A 12,678-nucleotide genomic window follows, 5' to 3' on the forward strand; every position below is an offset into this window, starting at 1 on the left:
CGAACCCACAACCTTTGAATCACTACAGCTTATTCTAGAAGTCCAATGCGCTATCCATTGCGCCACAGAGCCAGTAAGCACACTTTTGTTCTTGTGGCAGTCAACGTATTTGACCAAAATCGGTCCATTGGATTGGAAGGGATTGTAATCCCTTCAAAACGGATCAATCAAGATATGTTGGAAGAATATGAAAGAACAGGTGTTCTTAGTCAATAATTAAACAGGATAGGCACTTACAAACTTGCCGTTCCCCATAGGTACCTATGCTTTGCTTTCTCCCGTTCTTTAACTAATGCTAATTTAGAAATGCACCAATTTTTAACAAGCACTGTTTGTATAGATTTATCTTCATAATTCTTATCAGATTTGACTCTGGAGGGATTTGAACCTAAAAACCTTGAATATCAATGCTATTATGAACATACCATGTGAGATCGGTTGCACTAATTAACCTCCTCTTGGCCTGGTTTCCCAAGACTTTTGCCGAGTTTTAATACAAATAATTCTTGATTTTTGTAAATTTAGGAATTCTGAAAAATATCTTCAAGTGGGCAATCTTTTAGAGACATTCGAGAAAAGCTCAGCTTTAAATGGTTATTTCACTTCTTAGTTACAAGATAGATCTAGATGAATCCAGCATTTTCAGTACTATGCAATAACAGTCATCTTAAAAATGAACCAAAGGGAGCTGTCCTCATACTTTACTCAGAAAAAGAAAGGACCAGGTAAGTTTTAGCTGAACACTCGTGCCCACGGCTGCTGTCTAGAGTTTTTCGTTTGTCTCAATTTACGATAATCGGATGCTATCGACAAAGTTCTAATTAGACGTGTGATACAAAAGCTGACTCTGGTGGGACTCGAACCCACAACCTTTGAATCACTACAGCTTATTCTAGAAGTCCAATGCGCTATCCATTGCGCCACAGAGCCAGTAACAACACTTTTGTTCTTGTGGCAGTCAACGTTCTTGACCAAAATCGGTCCATTGGAATGGAAGGGATTGTAATCCCTTCAAAACGGATCAATCAAGATATGTTGGAAGAATATGAAAGAACAGGTGTTCTTAGTCAATAATTAAACAGGATAGGCACTTACAAACTTGCCGTTCCCCATAGGTACCTATGCTTTGCTTTCTCCCGTTCTTTAACTAATGCTAATTTAGAAATGCACCAATTTTTAACAAGCACTGTTTGTATAGATTTATCTTCATAATTCTTATCAGATTTGACTCTGGAGGGATTTGAACCTAAAAACCTTGAATATCAATGCTATTATGAACATACCAGGTGAGATCGGTTGCACTAATTAACCTCCTCTTGGCCTGGTTTCCCAAGACTTTTGCCGAGTTTTAATACAAATAATTCTTGATTTTTGTAAATTTAGGAATTCTGAAAAATATCTTCAAGTGGGCAATCTTTTAGAGACATTCGAGAAAAGCTCAGCTTTAAATGGCTCATTTCACTTCTTAGTTACAAGATAGATCTAGATGAATACAGCATTTTCAGTACTATGCAATAACAGTCATCTTAAAAATGAACCAAAGGGAGCTGTCCTCATACTTTACTCAGAAAAAGAAAGGACCAGGTAAGTTTTAGCTGAACACTCGTGCCCACGGCTGCTGTCTAGAGTTTTTCGTTTGTCTCAATTTACGATAATCGGATGCTATCGACAAAGTTCTAATTAGACGTGTGATACAAAAGCTGACTCTGGTGGGACTCGAACCCACAACCTTTGAATCACTACAGCTTATTCTAGAAGTCCAATGCGCTATCCATTGCGCCACAGAGCCAGTAGACACACTTTTGTTCTTGTGGCAGTCAACGTTCTTGACCAAAATCGGTCCATTGGAATGGAAGGGATTGTAATCCCTTCAAAACGGATCAATCAAGATATGTTGGAAGAATATGAAAGAACAGGTGTTCTTAGTCAATAATTAAACAGGATAGGCACTTACAAACTTGCCGTTCCCCATAGGTACCTATGCTTTGCTTTCTCCCGTTCTTTAACTAATGCTAATTTAGAAATGCACCAATTTTTAATAAGCACTGTTTGTATAGATTTATCTTCATAATTCTTATCAGATTTGACTCTGGAGGGATTTGAACCTAAAAACCTTGAATATCAATGCTATTATGAACATACCAGGTGAGATCGGTTGCACTAATTAACCTCCTCTTGGCCTGGTTTCCCAAGACTTTTGACGAGTTTTAATACAAATAATTCTTGATTTTTGTAAATTTAGGAATTCTGAAAAATATCTTCAAGTGGGCAATCTTTTAGAGACATTCGAGAAAAGCTCAGCTTTAAATGGCTCATTTCACTTCTTAGTTACAAGATAGATCTAGATGAATACAGCATTTTCAGTACTATGCAATAACAGTCATCTTAAAAATGAACCAAAGGGAGCTGTCCTCATACTTTACTCAGAAAAAGAAAGGACCAGGTAAGTTTTAGCTGAACACTCGTGCCCACAGCTGCTGTATAGAGTTTTTCGTTTGTCTCAATTTACGATAATCGGATGCTATCGACAAAGTTCTAATTAGACGTGTGATACAAAAGCTGACTCTGGTGGGACTCGAACCCACAACCTTTGAATCACTACAGCTTATTCTAGAAGTCCAATGCGCTATCCATTGCGCCACAGAGCCAGTAGACACACTTTTGTTCTTGTGGCAGTCAACGTTCTTGACCAAAATCGGTCCATTGGAATGGAAGGGATTTTAATCCCTTCAAAACGGATCAATCAAGATATGTTGGAAGAATATGAAAGAACAGGTGTTCTTAGTCAATAATTAAATAGGATAGGCACTTACAAACTTGCCGTTCCCCATAGGTACCTATGCTTTGCTTTCTCCCGTTCTTTAACTAATGCTAATTTAGAAATGCACCAATTTTTAACAAGCACTGTTTGTATAGATTTATCTTCATAATTCTTATCAGATTTGACTCTGGAGGGATTTGAACCTAAAAACCTTGAATATCAATGCTATTATGAACATACCAGGTGAGATCGGTTGCACTAATTAACCTCCTCTTGGCCTGGTTTCCCAAGACTTTTGACGAGTTTTAATACAAATAATTCTTGATTTTTGTAAATTTAGGAATTCTGAAAAATATCTTCAAGTGGGCAATCTTTTAGAGACATTCGAGAAAAGCTCAGCTTTAAATGGCTCATTTCACTTCTTAGTTACAAGATAGATCTAGATGAATCCAGCATTTTCAGTACTATGCAATAACAGTCATCTTAAAAATGAACCAAAGGGAGCTGTCCTCATACTTTACTCAGAAAAAGAAAGGACCAGGTAAGTTTTAGCTGAACACTCGTGCCCACGGCTGCTGTCTAGAGTTTTTCGTTTGTCTCAATTTACGATAATCGGATCTTATCGACAAAGTTCTAATTAGACGTGTGATACAAAAGCTGACTCTGGTGGGACTCGAACCCACAACCTTTGAATCACTACAGCTTATTCTAGAAGTCCAATGCGCTATCCATTGCGCCACAGAGCCAGTAAGCACACTTTTGTTCTTGTGGCAGTCAACGTATTTGACCAAAATCGGTCCATTGGATTGGAAGGGATTGTAATCCCTTCAAAACGAATCAATCAAGATATGTTGGAAGAATATGAAAGAACAGGTGTTCTTAGTCAATAATTAAACAGGATAGGCACTTACAAACTTGCCGTTCCCCATAGGTACTTATGCTTTGCTTTTTCCCGTTCTTTAACTAATGCTAATTTAGAAATGCACCAATTTTTAACAAGCACTGTTTGTATAGATTCATCTTCATAATTCTTATCAGATTTGACTCTGGAGGGATTTGAACCTAAAAACCTTGAATATCAATGCTATTATGAACATACCAGGTGAGATCGGTTGCACTAATTAACCTCCTCTTGGCCTGGTTTCCCAAGACTTTTGACGAGTTTTAATACAAATAATTCTTGATTTTTGTAAATTTAGGAATTTTGAAAAATATCTTCAAGTGGGCAATCTTTTAGAGACATTCGAGAAAAGCTCAGCTTTAAATGGTTTATTTCACTTCTTAGTTACAAGATAGATCTAGATGAATCCAGCATTTTCAGTACTATGCAATAACAGTCATCTTAAAAATAAACCAAAGGGAGCTGTCCTCATACTTTACTCAGAAAAAGAAAGGACCAGGTAAAATTTTGCAAAAAAAACGAGATCCATATAGAAATTTTGCTCTAAATTTATAGTTCTACATGTCTTTGATAAAAAAAAAATGTTTGGGTAAAAGTTATAGCGTTTACAAACTATGGTACAAAAATGTGAATTTCCGCTTTTTGAAGCAGCTCTGACTTTCTGAGCGCCTGTCATGTTTCCTGAGGTTCTACAATGGCCAGACAGTACAAACACCCCACAAATGACCCCATTTCGGAAAGTACACACCCTAAGGTATTCACTGATGGGCATAGTGAGTTCATAGAACTTTTTATTTTTTGTCACAAGTTAGCGTAAAATGCTGATTTTTTTTTTTTTTTTTTTCTTACAAAGTCTCATATTCCACTAACTTGTGACAAAAAATAAAAACTTCCATGAACTCACTATGCCCATCACGAAATACCTTGGGGTCTCTTCTTTCCAAAATGGGGTCACTTGTGGGGTAGTTATACTGCCCTGGCATTCTAGGGGCCCAAATGTGTGGTAAGGAGTTTGAAATCAAATTCTGTAAAAAATGACCTGTGAAACCCGAAAGGTGCTCTTTGGAATCTGGGCCCCTTTGCCCACCTAGGCTGCAAAAAAGTGTCACACATATGGTATCTCCGTACTCAGGAGAAGGTGGGGAATGTGTTTTGGGGTGTCTTTTTACATATACCCATGCTGGGTGAGATAAATATCTTGGTCAAATGCCAACTTTGTATAAAAAAAATGGGAAAAGTTGTCTTTTGCCAAGATATTTCTCTCACCCAGCATGGGTATATGTAAAATGACACCCCAAAACACATTCCCCACCTTCTACTGAGTACGGAGATACCAGATGTGTGACACTTTTTTGCAGCCTAGGTGGGCAAAGGGGCCCATATTCCAAAGAGCACCTTTCGGATTTCACAGGTCATTTTTTACAGAATTTGATTTCAAACTCCTTACCACACATTTGTGCCCCTAGAATGCCAGGGCAGTATAACTACCCCACAAGTGACCCCATTTTGGAAAGAAGACACCCCAAGGTATTCCGTGAGGGGCATGGCAAGTTCCTAGAATTTTTTATTTTTTGTCACAAGTTAGTGGAAAATGATGATTTTTATTTTTATTTTTTTTTCATACAAAGTCTTATATTCCACTAACTTGTGACAAAAAATAAAAACTTCCATGAACTCACTATGCCCATCATCGAATACCTTGAGGTCTCTTCTTTCCAAAATGGGGTCACTTGTGGGGTAGTTATACTGCCCTGGCATTCTAGGGGCCCAAATGTGTGGTAAGGAGTTTGAAATCAAATTCTGTAAAAAATTTCCTGTGAAATCCGAAAGGTGCTCTTTGGAATATGGGCCCCTTTGCCCACCTAGGCTGCAAAAAAGTGTCACACATCTGGTATTGCCATACTCAGGAGAAGGTGGGGAATGTGTTTTGGTGTGTCATTTTACATATACCCATGCTGGGTGAGATAAATATCTTGGTCAAATGCCAACTTTGCATAAAAAAATGGGAAAAGTTGTCCTTTGCCAAGATATTTCTCTCACCCAGCATGGCTATATGTAAAATGACACCCCAAAACACATTCCCCAACTTCTCCTGAGTACGGCGATACCAGATGTGTGACACTTTTTTGCAGCCTAGGTGGGCAAAGGGGCCCATATTCCAAAGAGCACCTTTCGGATTTCACAGGTCATTTTTTACAGAATTTGATTTCAAACTCCTTACCACACATTTGGGCCCCTAGAATGCCAGGGCAGTATAACTACCCCACAAGTGACCCCATTTTGGAAAGAAGAGACCCCAAGGTATTCGCTGATGGGCATAGTGAGTTCATGGAAGTTTTTATTTTTTGTCACAAGTTAGTGGAATATGAGACTTTGTATGAAAAAAATAAATAAAAAAATCATCATTTTCCACTAACTTGTGACAAAAAATAAAAAATTCTAGGAACTCGCCATGCCCCTCACGGAATACCTTGGGGTGTCTTCTTTCCAAAATGGGGTCACTTGTGGGGTAGTTATACTGCCCTGGCATTTTCCAGGGGCCCTAATGTGTGGTAAGTAGGTAAATGACCTGTGAAATCCTAAAGGTGCTCTTTGGAATATGGGCCCCTTTGCCCACCTAGGCTGCAAAAAAGTGTCACACATGTGGTATCGCCGTATTCAGGAGAAGTTGGGGAATGTGTTTTGCGGTGTCATTTTACATATACCCTTGCTGGGTGAGAGAAATATCTTGGCAAAAGACAACTTTTCCCATTTTTTTATACAAAGTTGGCATTTGACCAAGATATTTCTCTCACCCAGCATGGGTATATGTAAAATGACACCCCAAAACACATTCCCCAACTTCTCCTGAGTACGGCGATACCAGATGTGTGACACTTTTTTGCAGCCTAGATGCGCAAAGGTGCCCAAATTCCTTTTAGGAGGGCATTTTTAGACATTTGGATACCAGACTTCTTCTCACGCTTTGGGGCCCCTAGAATGCCAGGGCAGTATAAATACCCCACATGTGACCCCATTTTGGAAATAAGAAACCCCAAGGTATTCAATGAGGGGCATGGCGAGTTCATAGAAATTATTTTTTTTTGGCACAAGTTAGCGGAAATTGATATTTTTAATTTTTTTCTCACAAAGTCTCCCGTTCCGCTAACTTGGGACAAAAATTTCAATCTTTCATGGACTCAATATGCCCCTCACGGAATACCTGGGGGTGTCTTCTTTCCGAAATGGGGTCACATGTGGGGTATTTATACTGCCCTGGCATTCTAGGGGCCCTAAAGCGTGAGAAGAAGTCTGGAATATAAATGTCTAAAAAATTTTACGCATTTGGATTCCGTGAGGGGTATGGTGAGTTCATGTGAGATTTTATTTTTTGACACAAGTTAGTGGAATATGAGACTTTGTAAGAAAAAAAAAAAAAAATTCCGCTAACTTGGGCCAAAAAAATGTCTGAATGGAGCCTTACAGAGGGGTGATCAATGACAGGGGTGGTGATCAATGACAGGGGTGGTGATCAATGACAGGGGGGGTGATCAATGACAGGGGGGGTGATCAATGACGGGGGGGTGATCAATGACAGGGGGGTGATCAGGGAGTCTATATGGGGTGATCACCACAGTCATTGATCATGCCCCTGTAAGGCTTCATTCAGACGTCCGGATGCGTTTTGCGGATCGGATCCATCTATCAGTGCATCCGTAAAAATCATGCGGACATCTGAATGGAACTTTACAGGGGGGTGATCAAGGAGTCTATATGGGGTGATCACCACAGTCATTGATCATGCCCCTGTAAGGCTTCATTCAGACGTCCTGATGCGTTTTGCGGATCCGATCCATCTATCAGTGCATCCGTAAAAATCATGCGGACATCTGAATGGAGCTTTACAGGGGGGTAATCAATGACAGGGGGGTGATTACCACAGTCATTGATCATGCCCCTGTAAGGCTTCATTCAGACGTCCGGATGCGTTTTGCGGATCGGATCCATCTATCAGTGCATCCGTAAAAATCATGCGGACATCTGAATGGAGCTTTACAGGGGGGTGATCAGGGAGTCTATATGGGGTGATCACCACAGTCATTGATCATGCCCCTGTAAGGCTTCATTCAGACGTCCGGATGCGTTTTGCGGATCGGATCCATCTATCAGTGCATCCGTAAAAATCATGCGGACATCTGAATGGAGCTTTACAGGGGGGTGATCAGGGAGTCTATATGGGGTGATCACCACAGTCATTGATCATGCCCCTGTAAGGCTTCATTCAGACGTCCGGATGCGTTTTGCATCCGATCCATCTATCAGTGCATCCGTAAAAATCATGCGGACATCTGAATGGAGCTTTACAGGGGGGTGATCAGGGAGTCTATATGGGGTGATCACCACAGTCAATAATCATGCCCCTGTAAGGCTTCATTCAGACGTCCGGATGCGTTTTGCGGATCGGATCCATCTATCAGTGCATCCGTAAAAATCATGCGGACATCTGAATGGAGCTTTACAGGGGGGTAATCAATGACAGGGGGGTGATCAGGGAGTCTATATGGGGTGATCACCACAGTCATTGATCATGCCCCTGTAAGGCTTCATTCAGACGTCCGGATGCGTTTTGCGGATCCGATCCATCTATCAGTGCATCCGTAAAAATCATGTGGACATCTGAATGGAGCTTTACAGGGGGGTAATCAATGACAGGGGGGTAATCAATGACAGGGGGGTGATCAGGGAGTCTATATGGGGTGATCACCACAGTCATTGATCACGCCCCTGTAAGGCTTCATTCAGACGTCCGGATGCGTTTTGCGGATCCGATCCATCTATCAGTGGATCCGTAAAAATCATGCGGACGTCTGAATGGAGCTTTACAGGGGGTTGATCAATGACAGGGGGGTAATCAATGACAGGGGGGTGATCAGGGAGTCTATATGGGGTGATCAGGGGTGATCAGGGGCTAATAAGAGGTTAATAAGTGACGGGGGGGTGTAGTGTAGTGTAGTGGTGCTTGGTGCTACTTTACTGAGCTACCTGTGTCCTCTGGTGGTCGATCCAAACAAAGGGGACCACCAGAGGACCAGGTAGCAGGTATATTAGACGCTGTTATCAAAACAGTGTCTAATATACCTGTTAGGGGTTAAAAAAAACACATCTCCAGCCTGCCAGCGAACGATCGCCGCTGGCAGGCTGGAGATCAACTCTCTTACTTTCCGTTCCTGTGAGCGCGCGCGCCTGTGTGCGCGCGTTCACAGGAAATCTCGGCCATCGCGAGATGACGCATATATGCGTGACTCTGCGCAGGGCTGCCACCTCCGGAACGCGATCCTGCGTTAGGCGGTCCGGAGGTGGTTAAATGGCTCATTTCACTTCTTAGTTACAAGATAGATCTAGATGAATCCAGCATTTTCAGTACTATGCAATAACAGTCATCTTAAAAATGAACCAAAGGGAGCTGTCCTCATACTTTACTCAGAAAAAGAAAGGACCAGGTAAGTTTTAGCTGAACACTCGTGCCAACGGCTGCTGTCTAGAGTTTTTCGTTTGTCTCAATTTACGATAATCGGATGCTATCGACAAAGTTCTAATTAGACGTGTAATACAAAAGCTGACTCTGGTGGGACTCGAACCCACAACCTTTGAATCACTACAGCTTATTCTAGAAGTCCAATGCGCTATCCATTGCGCCACAGAGCCAGTAAGCACACTTTTGTTCTTGTGGCAGTCAATGTTCTTGACCAAAATCGGTCCATTGGAATGGAAGGGATTGTAATCCCTTCAAAACTGATCAATCAAGATATGTTGGAAGAATATGAAAGAACAGGTGTTCTTAGTCAATAATTAAACAGGATAGGCACTTACAAACTTGCCGTTCCCCATAGGTACCTATGCTTTGCTTTCTCCCGTTCTTTAACTAATGCTAATTTAGAAATGCACCAATTTTTAACAAGCACTGTTTGTATAGATTTATCTTCATAATTCTTATCAGATTTGACTCTGGAGGGATTTGAACCTAAAAACCTTGAATATCAATGCTATTATGAACATACCATGTGAGATCGGTTGCACTAATTAACCTCCTCTTGGCCTGGTTTCCCAAGACTTTTGACGAGTTTTAATACAAATAATTCTTGATTTTTGTAAATTTAGGAATTCTGAAAAATATCTTCAAGTGGGCAATCTTTTAGAGACATTCGAGAAAAGCTCAGCTTTAAATGGTTTATTTCACTTCTTAGTTACAAGATAGATCTAGATGAATCCAGCATTTTCAGTACTATGCAATAACAGTCATCTTAAAAATGAACCAAAGGGAGCTGTCCTCATACTTTACTCAGAAAAAGAAAGGACCAGGTAAGTTTTAGCTGAACACTCGTGCCCACGGCTGCTGTCTAGAGTTTTTCGTTTGTCTCAATTTACGATAATCGGATGCTATCGACAAAGTTCTAATTAGACGTGTGATACAAAAGCTGACTCTGGTGGGACTCGAACCCACAACCTTTGAATCACTACAGCTTATTCTAGAAGTCCAATGCGCTATCCATTGCGCCACAGAGCCAGTAGGCACACTTTTGTTCTTGTGGCAGTCAACGTTCTTGACCAAAATCGGTCCATTGGAATGGAAGGGATTGTAATCCCTTCAAAACGGATCAATCAAGATATGTTGGAAGAATATGAAAGAACAGGTGTTCTTAGTCAATAATTAAACAGGATAGGCACTTACAAACTTGCCGTTCCCCATAGGTACCTATGCTTTGCTTTCTCCCGTTCTTTAACTAATGCTAATTTAGAAATGCACCAATTTTTAACAAGCACTGTTTGTATAGATTCATCTTCATAATTCTTATCAGATTTGACTCTGGAGGGATTTGAACCTAAAAACCTTGAATATCAATGCTATTATGAACATACCATGTGAGATCGGTTGCACTAATTAACCTCCTCTTGGCCTGGTTTCCCAAGACTTTTGCCGAGTTTTAATACAAATAATTCTTGATTTTTGTAAATTTAGGAATTCTGAAAAATATCTTCAAGTGGGCAATCTTTTAGAGACATTCGAGAAAAGCTCAGCTTTAAATGGCTCATTTCACTTCTTAGTTACAAGATAGATCTAGATGAATACAGCATTTTCAGTACTATGCAATAACAGTCATCTTAAAAATGAACCAAAGGGAGCTGTCCTCATACTTTACTCAGAAAAAGAAAGGACCAGGTAAGTTTTAGCTGAACACTCGTGCCCACGGCTGCTGTCTAGAGTTTTTCGTTTGTCTCAATTTACGATAATCGGATCTTATCGACAAAGTTCTAATTAGACGTGTGATACAAAAGCTGACTCTGGTGGGACTCGAACCCACAACCTTTGAATCACTACAGCTTATTCTAGAAGTCCAATGCGCTATCCATTGCGCCACAGAGCCAGTAAGCACACTTTTGTTCTTGTGGCAGTCAACGTTCTTGACCAAAATCGGTCCATTGGAATGGAAGGGATTGTAATCCCTTCAAAACGGATCAATCAAGATATGTTGGAAGAATATGAAAGAACAGGTGTTCTTAGTCAATAATTAAACAGGATAGGCACTTACAAACTTGCCGTTCCCCATAGGTACCTATGCTTTGCTTTCTCCCGTTCTTTAACTAATGCTAATTTAGAAATGCACCAATTTTTAACAAGCACTGTTTGTATAGATTTATCTTCATAATTCTTATCAGATTTGACTCTGGAGGGATTTGAACCTAAAAACCTTGAATATCAATGCTATTATGAACATACCATGTGAGATCGGTTGCACTAATTAACCTCCTCTTGGCCTGGTTTCCCAAGACTTTTGACGAGTTTTAATACAAATAATTCTTGATTTTTGTAAATTTAGGAATTCTGAAAAATATCTTCAAGTGGGCAATCTTTTAGAGACATTCGAGAAAAGCTCAGCTTTAAATGGCTCATTTCACTTCTTAGTTACAAGATAGATCTAGATGAATACAGCATTTTCAGTACTATGCAATAACAGTCATCTTAAAAATGAACCAAAGGGAGCTGTCCTCATACTTTACTCAGAAAAAGAAAGGACCAGGTAAGTTTTAGCTGAACACTCGTGCCCACGGCTGCTGTCTAGAGTTTTTCGTTTGTCTCAATTTACGATAATCGGATCTTATCGACAAAGTTCTAATTAGACGTGTGATACAAAAGCCGACTCTGGTGGGACTCGAACCCACAACCTTTGAATCACTACAGCTTATTCTAGAAGTCCAATGCGCTATCCATTGCGCCACAGAGCCAGTAAGCAGACTTTTGTTCTTGTGGCAGTCAACGTATTTGACCAAAATCGGTCCATTGGATTGGAAGGGATTGTAATCCCTTCAAAACGGATCAATCAAGATATGTTGGAAGAATATGAAAGAACAGGTGTTCTTAGTCAATAATTAAACAGGATAGGCACTTACAAACTTGCCGTTCCCCATAGGTACTTATGCTTTGCTCTTTCCCGTTCTTTAACTAATGCTAATTTAGAAATGCACCAATTTTTAACAAGCACTGTTTGTATAGATTCATCTTCATAATTCTTATCAGATTTGACTCTGGAGGGATTTGAACCTAAAAACCTTGAATATCAATGCTATTATGAACATACCAGGTGAGATCGGTTGCACTAATTAACCTCCTCTTGGCCTGGTTTCCCAAGACTTTTGACGAGTTTTAATACAAATAATTCTTGATTTTTGTAAATTTAGGAATTCTGAAAAATATCTTCAAGTGGGCAATCTTTTAGAGACATTCGAGAAAAGCTCAGCTTTAAATGGCTCATTTCACTTCTTAGTTACAAGATAGATCTAGATGAATACAGCATTTTCAGTACTATGCAATAACAGTCATCTTAAAAATGAACCAAAGGGAGCTGTCCTCATACTTTACTCAGAAAAAGAAAGGACCAGGTAAGTTTTAGCTGAACACTCGTGCCCACGGCTGCTGTCTAGAGTTTTTCGTTTGTCTCAATTTACGATAATCGGATCTTATCGACAAAGTTCTAATTAG

General features: G+C 40.1%; 8 non-coding genes across 8 annotated transcripts; all 8 read right to left on the minus strand.

Moving 5' to 3' along the window:
• Window positions 1–842: 842 nt before the first annotated feature.
• Window positions 843–930, minus strand: TRNAR-UCU. The gene is given in 2 exon segments: window positions 843–878; window positions 894–930. It is a non-coding gene; the product is annotated as a tRNA-Arg (tRNA).
• Window positions 931–1,701: 771 nt separating this feature from the next.
• On the minus strand, window positions 1,702–1,789 carry TRNAR-UCU. The gene is given in 2 exon segments: window positions 1,702–1,737; window positions 1,753–1,789. It is a non-coding gene; the product is annotated as a tRNA-Arg (tRNA).
• A 771-nt stretch (window positions 1,790–2,560) lies between these two features.
• On the minus strand, window positions 2,561–2,648 carry TRNAR-UCU. The gene is given in 2 exon segments: window positions 2,561–2,596; window positions 2,612–2,648. It is a non-coding gene; the product is annotated as a tRNA-Arg (tRNA).
• Window positions 2,649–3,419: 771 nt separating this feature from the next.
• Window positions 3,420–3,507, minus strand: TRNAR-UCU. Its single transcript is given in 2 exon segments — window positions 3,420–3,455; window positions 3,471–3,507. It is a non-coding gene; the product is annotated as a tRNA-Arg (tRNA).
• A 5,752-nt stretch (window positions 3,508–9,259) lies between these two features.
• TRNAR-UCU lies at window positions 9,260–9,347 on the minus strand. The gene is given in 2 exon segments: window positions 9,260–9,295; window positions 9,311–9,347. It is a non-coding gene; the product is annotated as a tRNA-Arg (tRNA).
• Window positions 9,348–10,118: 771 nt separating this feature from the next.
• On the minus strand, window positions 10,119–10,206 carry TRNAR-UCU. Its single transcript is given in 2 exon segments — window positions 10,119–10,154; window positions 10,170–10,206. It is a non-coding gene; the product is annotated as a tRNA-Arg (tRNA).
• A 771-nt stretch (window positions 10,207–10,977) lies between these two features.
• On the minus strand, window positions 10,978–11,065 carry TRNAR-UCU. The gene is given in 2 exon segments: window positions 10,978–11,013; window positions 11,029–11,065. It is a non-coding gene; the product is annotated as a tRNA-Arg (tRNA).
• A 771-nt stretch (window positions 11,066–11,836) lies between these two features.
• On the minus strand, window positions 11,837–11,924 carry TRNAR-UCU. Its single transcript is given in 2 exon segments — window positions 11,837–11,872; window positions 11,888–11,924. It is a non-coding gene; the product is annotated as a tRNA-Arg (tRNA).
• Window positions 11,925–12,678: the final 754 nt, after the last annotated feature.

Source organism: Bufo bufo, unplaced genomic scaffold (genome assembly GCF_905171765.1).
Source record: "Bufo bufo unplaced genomic scaffold, aBufBuf1.1, whole genome shotgun sequence".
Taxonomy (NCBI): Eukaryota; Metazoa; Chordata; class Amphibia; order Anura; family Bufonidae; genus Bufo; species Bufo bufo.